General features: G+C 41.5%; 1 long non-coding RNA gene across 1 annotated transcript; it reads right to left on the bottom strand.

The window, feature by feature from the left end:
• Nucleotides 1–655: 655 nt before the first annotated feature.
• Nucleotides 656–1,555, bottom strand: LOC120963894 (uncharacterized). The gene is made up of 3 exons (XR_012183629.1): nt 1,395–1,555; nt 1,190–1,294; nt 656–1,097 (listed from the first exon to the last, which is right to left on the bottom strand). It is a non-coding gene; the product is annotated as an uncharacterized lncRNA (long non-coding RNA).
• Nucleotides 1,556–8,336: the final 6,781 nt, after the last annotated feature.

Below are 8,336 nucleotides of genomic sequence, written 5' to 3' on the forward strand. Positions count from 1 at the left end.
CAAAAAAAAGGCATGAAATGAGAGTTACGATCCCTGTGCATGCATGAGTAGTATGAAAAGTAGGCACACAACACAAGCAGTCCAGAAACACAGAACATCGAAGATGCAGATCCAGATGCACACACAACATTTTTAGGGAAGGAAGAAAGACATACATACCCAGAATCAATTTTCAGAAACGCATGAAATGAGAGTTACGATCCCTGTGCATGCATGAGTAGTATGAAAAGTAGGCACACAACACAAGCAGTCCAGAAACACAGAACATCGAAGATGCAGATCCAGATGCACACACAACATTTTTAGGGAAGGAAGAAAAACATGCATATCCAGAATCAATTTTCAGAAAAGCATGAAATGGGAGTCACGATCCCTGTACATGAGTAGTATGAAAAGTAGCTAGGCACACAACACAAGCAATATATATAACTTGACACAATTAGTCCAGGAACACAGAACATCGAAGATGCAGATCCAGATGCACATAAAATATTCTTAAGAAAGGCAGGTAAACATGCATATCTAACTAGTCCGTACATACAAAACAGTGTCGTCGATCAGTCATGATTGAACCAAGGTATACGTAACAAGAACTGAAGTAGTAAACGAAAGCACTGCACTGTTTAGGATCACGAATCCGAAGCAAAACGCGAGATACAATCATAATTGCACTGTTTAGGATCACGAATCCGAAGCAAAACGCGAGATAAAATCATAATACTGCCGATATTTATTAATTATTCCCAGACACAGATAGTAAAATAGTCGATTGCAATCGGCAGCTTATATATGCGGCTCAGGGACTTGCCGGGGGTGGCGGCACATCACCTTCCACCCCCTCGGTATCTATATCGATCTCTTGTGAGGCTTCGGGAGGAGCATGATCGGCGGCAGGCATAGGCATCATGGCAAGCTGGTCCAGTGCAGCCAAGATCACTTGGTGGGGCACTGGGGGAACAATCTGCATTTCTATGTCGAGCAGCGCTCCAACAGTTTCCAGCCTTTGCATAAGTGGGTCCGCATGAATTTGACCCTGTCTTAATGCCCAAGCCAATACGTCTGCTGGGTCTGGGTGTTGAGCATCAACCGCTGGCACACTGGACAACGGGCATTAATTAGGAATCGCAAATACCTGGTAGTAAGTAAGAAAACAATGATGAAGAAGAAACTTGAGCATCCAGGGGCTAACCTGTTGACCTCAACGTTGGCGGCATCAGGGACTACAGCCTCTGGATTGCCGGCGGCGGCAGCAGCACCGAGCTCTGGCTTATTTGGGGAATTATCCATCGCAAAGCTATAATATGCATGGGATGGATCAAAGAATAAATAAATCAAGCAGCAGGAACAGATAAGAACAAGAAGAAATCAAGGACACTTTGCGATAGGTAGATAACCTGGACAAGCCCGTGACCGAGACCAAAATCTGGATGTTGCAGATCAAAGAGAGGAACACCAGTGTTGTAGCAGCTAATGCGCCAGCGCTCTGTGGTCTCATGGAACCTTGCAAGGTTAAGGGTTCATCTGGGTACTGGGTTGAGCAATGGAACATGGAGATTTATACAGAAAATCAAGGCAGTTTGTGAACGCATTTAAATGCAATTTCTAGTAGTACCAAATAAAGCACTTTATTTAGCACATTTAATACCGGTGGCATATATGTTCTAAATGCTCCTCACTGACACTGGGTGCTCGCTAGGCCATTTAATACAATATATAATTTTCATACTCCATATAGCGATGGAACCTGTTATATCTTCTTACAAAGATCGCACGGTGGAGACGACTGTGGCATTTTGGTGGCCGAGCTACCTGAAGGCTGAAATCTGTGCCATCCACTATAGCATTGCGATGTGTACTGATTTGTTTTCTGTGGATATATGCTGGCTATTAAATTGCAATACAATGGTCCCATGGGCTGCGGCGCTGCGATTGTACATGGGCCTCGGGTACACAGCGCTATGCATGCTGTCATGTGCCTGCTGGGCTGTTTTCAAACTTGGGCATGTAGCTCGCGGTAGGTTGGGCTGGTGGGAAATTTAATATTTGTATTATGAACATGTGGCGCTATAGATAGATTTACTTTCATGCAGTGCAAAGCTTTTTCTGCCTGGTCAGACCGTTCATCACCTTCGCGTGGTAGCTGGGCGAGCGACGGGCCGCCATGGATGGCCTGGAGTTCTTCTTTGAGGAAGCGGATTTAGGGCAAAATATTGCCAAGTCTCGCAATTTATGTTTCCCCTGGTAATTCTTTCGAACAAAAAATGTGTTTAGCTTGTATTTGCCACCGGATTTTGCTGCCATTTCTTTGCCTGGTTTGTCTGCATCTTGTTGTTGGATCTGATTCTGATGAGATGATAATTTGGGATGTGTTGCAGTTTGGTTCCTAGGGTAGATGCCGCTGACATTTTGGGGGCTGAAATAGCTGTTGTGGAGTCCATTGTTGCTTTTATCCACGAATCTTGTTCGTCCTATGTTGATATTCAGTATCAAGAGATACTGGATTCATGAACCTCTCCAGAACATCAATTTTTTGTTTGAATGGTTCAAAAAATAGCCGAATTATGGATAATTCAAATTGTTCTTGTCATTACTAGGAATAACATTTGCCCTCATCTTTTACGCATGCATCGTGCACATGCTTTCCCCATTATTTTTGGATCACATTTTAATATATTTAATATATATTCTTTTTGGTTTGACGGGTTAAAAAATGCCTTCAAATTGTTTGACTTTCATTTCATATTAGCTATTTATAAACAATTGTGCCTAGTAGTAAGAATTCTCGTACCAACTGAACGACACATCCTCATTATGTTCTTCGATATCATATCATCACTGCCTCTCATGACAATGCCATGCCAACGAGTGTACTAATCGGTGTTTTCCAGAGGTGAAAACCCCAAGGAACTCTCATAGCTAAATTTTTTTTACCGAAAACTCGCCAGAAACAAGATAAATCACGCATACAAAATGATATATTTTTCTATTGTTTTGTACTAAAGGTCGCAATCTGTATTACTATCAAGTATCAATACCCTTCAATTCTTAAACCAGCCACACTTAATATTGAGTATTTCTTAACCAGCACAGATAAGATGCACTCTAGTATTTTATAATGACATTTTTCAAAAAGGATGTAAAAGGAATAAAGCCCTACCCGATGCCATCCTATTATATTTATTTTTATAAATCGTTTACATGTATCAGCTAACTCATTGATTTTATTTTATTTTGTTTATATCAAGCACCGTGTTATGTTGTTCAGAGATTTGCACTGGAACCCGTTTGTGTGCTTCGTATCTTCGTGTTTGGTCCACTTTGCTAATGTAAGAGAAATCCTTTCTGAATTCCTTACCACTCACAAGCGACTAGGGTTTCAGAAGATTTCCAAGTGTCCGCTGGGGCAAGCTTTTGTTCAGTTACACAGTGTTTTCGACAGAGATGAGTTAGTTCTGCAGAGTCCGCATCGTTTTGATGATGTTCATATCATCTTTGAAAAGCATGATGAAGGAATGAACTGGAGAAGATTTCAGCTTAATCATGAGTGTTGGATCTTTATTGCGGGCTTTCATGCAGATCTCCGTAATTTTGCTGAGGTTAGGAATGCAGTCAAATCCTTTAGCACTTTCATGGAGTGGGATCAGCAGCTCAGCTCGGATGCTGGAATTCTAGTCAAGATAAGAGTGGAGGAACTTCGAGATATTCCTTTCAAGTATTCTTCTTACAGGGTCTAATGAGTTCAGAGGAGACTCTTGGTCTTGCCCAGTTTCCATACTGCAGCAACGTATCATTGAAGAAGGGCCAGCAGACGAAGAACCTGTTCCCCATGATGGAAACCCGCACCCAATTCCTCCGCAGCCTCACTTTCATCCAAACCAACACCACTTCTTTGGGCCTATCAATCAGCACCAACAGGAGGAGAATAATGATGAGCAAGACATCCAGGCAGAAGAGTAGAACCATAATCATGTCAATTTGGACCTGAATTTAGTCAATGTGCCTGTTCAGCAGGCCCAAGAGATACATCCCTGGGGGCCACAAGAAAACTTTGACCTGAATGTTGATCTTGACCTGCATCAGGGGGAATTTATGCAAATGCAAGACCTCATGGAGCCTTTTGATGACATGCATCCTCCGCATGCAGAGCTGCCAATCATGGATGAGAATAGTGATATTACTCTCTCTGTTGGGTCTAATGATTCTGAAGCAACTCAAGATGGGATAATTCAGCCAATGATAGATTTAAATGCTCCAGTTCTTGGCCTTGCAGCACCTGCACCTAATTTGCTGCACCCACCTTTGCACTTTGCTGCAGGCAATGTGCCTGTTCTCCTTCCTGAGCATTTGATGGAGGCTCCTGTCATGCAACAACCACAACTCCCCCCTGCAGCAGAGGAATTGCCTGGCCAAAATGCAGAAAATTTCATGGAGGATCAGCAAGTTGGACTTCTTATTGATGATCTTGTAGTTGCACAGCCAGATATTGCTGCTGTGGCAGAACCAGATCTGCTTGTTTCTATTGATCTCTACTCCCAAAACCAAGAACTTAATAGACAGCTTCTGGCAAAGGATTTTTTTGATGAATTTGCAACCTCTTCTTTGGGACAGCCTGTGGAGTCTAGAAGAACTTTATCTGTTGAGGGCTTTGGGAATGAGGTGCCTCCCTCAACTGACCAAGCTGCTGCTTTTGACAGTCACATTTCTGAAAATGTTGAACCTGAGAAAGATCAGCTGTCAGTACCTGCTCCTCTCTCACATCAAGAAAATTTGGATATATCTCTGAATGAGCAAGCTACAGTCCCTCAAGACTCTGTTGCATCAGGAAGCATGGGCCCACCACCTGGGTTTGACATAAAGGGTAAATATCTCTCTGCTGCTGATAACTCTGCTTCCACTGCACCTGATATCTCTGATCCCTCTCTGCAAACTATGATTCATGGAGCAGCCACTGATAGCAAAGTTGTCAAGTCTCCACAAGAAGATCATCATTGCTTGGGAGGAGAAAGTGCAAAGCTTTGGGCTGCACATTTTGCACCTAAAAATGAGTCTGATAAGGTTACCCAGGTACCTCTTGAGTGGACAAACTTTATTATTTCTGCTTTGATATCCCCAGACAGATTTGATTGGGCCAAGGGTTTTCTCTCCTCTGATATGTGGAATATTATCCTTCAAGGATCAGAAAGCAGTCATTTATACAGCTTTGTCATTCCAGATAAGTGTATCACAGCTTATGTTCCCCCTTGTGATATGCAGGGCATTTCAGGAGGAGAAGATAGCGTGGAGCCCTCCTTATCCACACCTCAATCAAAATCTTCTTCCTCTCTTGCTCCTGTACTGGAGGATCATGCCTCTACTACTAGTGCTCTTAACAGTCTGAAGAAGAGAAAGGATAGAGCACCACTGGTAGAAACCGAGGTAAGGAGAAGTAATAGACTGAAAGAGCAATGTAAAGGTTTCAGGAAAAAAACTTGTGTTAATAAGAACCGCATGGCATGCCACTCAGATCCCCCTCCAATTGCTGGAAAAATTGTCAAAAACTTATCCACTTCCTTTTGCAAGGTGGATGCTAAGGAAGTAACAGAAGAAATCCTCAACAAGCAGAAAAAGAAGAGGGGAGCCAAGGTGGAGTCTTCCAAAGAGGGGCAGAAAGAGGCTCCCAAGGCCAAGGCAGTATTTAAGCCCTGATCACTAGGCAGCTGCTGTACTCCTAGCAAGTTTAACTTTTGGAATGAATCTAATAACTTGTATGATGAAGTGCTGGTCTGGTGTTAAGTTTGTAAGCAACTCCCTAAGTTGTTCTTTAACTGTGGATCTGTGTTGGCCATGCTGGAACCTTTCTCACTCTTGGTATCTGTGTGCCAACTTCTGGCTTTTGGAATGTTTGCTGTCTATGAATGTTCTTGCTCTTACCGCTCTGGCCCAAAGATTTACTGCTCATTTAAATGAATACCAATTGGAATATATTGAACTGGAATATCAGAGGGATCAATTCTAAAGATAAATGGTCTGCAATTTCCAATAAGATAGAAGAATCTGGCTGTGCTATCCTTTGTCTACAAGAAACAAAGAGAGAACTTTTTGACTCTGCTTATGTTAAAAACTTTTGTCCTAAAAGGATTAACAAGTTTGAATTTACCCCATCTGTGTGGGCTTCTAGGGGCCTTCTTGTAGCCTGGAATGATAACTTCTTTCATGGGCAAAAAGTTTTTGAAAATCGGTTCTCTTTGTCAATTCAGTTCACATCGTTTCACACTGGGGAAAGTTGGTTTCTAACCAATATCTATGGCCCTTGTGCATCAGAGGAAAAGCTGGAATTCTTGGACTGGTTCAATAACATTCAAACTCCTGATGATGTAAATTGGCTAATTTTGGGGGATTTTAATTACATCAGGTATCCTGAAAATAGGAATAAGGAGGGTGGGAACTTTCAGGAAATGTTGCAATTCAATGAAGCTATTAGCAATCTTGGTCTGGTTGAGATTCCTCTCAAAGGAAGAAACTATACTTGGAGCAACATGCAATCTGCACCATTGTTGGAAAAAATTAATTGGATCTTTTCTTCTGAATCTTGGACAATTACATACCCAAATACTCAAGCAGTTGCTCTTTCAAAACCCATCTCAGATCATGTCCCATGTGTGATCAAAGTAGGCACAAGCATTCCCAAATCAAATCTATTCAGGTTTGAATTTTTTTGGCTTGAACATGGTAACTTCAAGAGGTTGTGCATAATATCTGGTCACAAGATGTGCAAGAACAAGATAGTGCCAAGAGGATCACAGCAAAGTTCAAGAGGCTTAGAAAAGGTCTGAAAATTTGGTCTAAAAATCTGTCCAATCTTGCAGCCACCATCAAAGCTTGTAACAACTTCATCCTTCTAATGGATACAGTGGAAGAATTCAGACCCCTCTCTATTGTGAAATGGAATGGCAGATGTATAATCAGTGAACATTACCTGAAACTTCTCTCTTATCAAAGAACATACTGGAAGCAAAGGGCTACTATAAGATGGGTCAAGTTGGGAGATGAAAACACAAAATTTTGCCAAGCAAAAGCCACTATCAAATATAGAAAGAATCACATTAGCTCTATCCAAGATGAGAATGGCCATGAGACAACTGAGCATCAAGCGAAAGCAGCTGTGCTTTGGAGAGCTTTCAAAGATAGATTAAGCACTTCTGCTCCAACAGTGGAATCTTTTCCTCTGCACGCCCTGATCCAGCAAAGAGAGAATCTGAGAGAACTTGAAAGGCCTTTTACTAAAGAAGAAATAGATGCTGTTGTTTCTCAATTGCCTCTAGATAAAGCACCTAGACCAGATGGATTTAATGGGGCCTTCATTAAAAGTTGTTGGAGTATAATTGCTGATGATTTTTATAGTATGATCAAGGATTTCTATAATGGGAATGTTAATCTTCAGAGCATCAATTCCTCTTATATTACACTCATTCCAAAAAAAGATAATCCAATGTTGCCAGGGGATTACAGGCCAATTTCTCTCCTTAATTGTTCTATAAAGATAATCACCAAGCTCCTGGCTAATAGACTTCAGACTGTCATTCTTCAGCTAGTGCACATCAACCAGTATGGGTTTATAAAGTCTAAAACAATTCAAGACTGTCTAGCCTGGGCTTTTGAATATCTTCATCAATGCCAGCAATCCAAAGAGGAAATTCTTATTTTGAAATTGGATTTTGAAAAGGCCTTTGACCTAATTGAGCACAAATCCATTTTAGATATCTTGAAAGCCAAAGGGTTTGGGCAGAGATGGATCAACTGGATAGATATGATTTTCAAGTCTGGGACCTCTGCTGTGCTGCTCAATGGAATACTTGGAAAAATCTTTCATTGCAAGAGGGGAGTTAGACAAGGGGATCCTCTCTCACCCCTCCTTTTTTTCTAGCAGCTGACTTGCTTCAGTCCATACTCAATGAGGCCATGAGAAATAGAATCCTCTCCCCTCCACTGCAAGTAAATAGTTGTCCTAACTTTCCTGTAATCCAGTATGCGGATGATACTATTGTGGTCCTTCAGGCTCAATATATGCAGTTAATGCAGATTAAGAATCTCTTGGCACATTTCACTGCTCAAACTGGTCTGAAAGTTAATTATAGCAAATCCATTGTGATACCAATAAATGTGGCTCCTCATAAAATGGGTAATATCCTTGACATTCTTCAGTGTGAGGAAGGAAGCTTTCCCTTTCCTTATTTAGGACTGCCTCTCAGTGTCCATAAACTAAGAATTGAAGATTTTTGTCCTATGCTGCAAAGAATTGAAAGAAGAATTTCTGGTTGCTCAACCTTGATCTCTTATGATGGAAGACTGCAACTTAT

This window comes from Aegilops tauschii, chromosome 5, assembly GCF_002575655.3.
Source record: "Aegilops tauschii subsp. strangulata cultivar AL8/78 chromosome 5, Aet v6.0, whole genome shotgun sequence".
NCBI lineage: Eukaryota > Viridiplantae > Streptophyta > Magnoliopsida > Poales > Poaceae > Aegilops > Aegilops tauschii.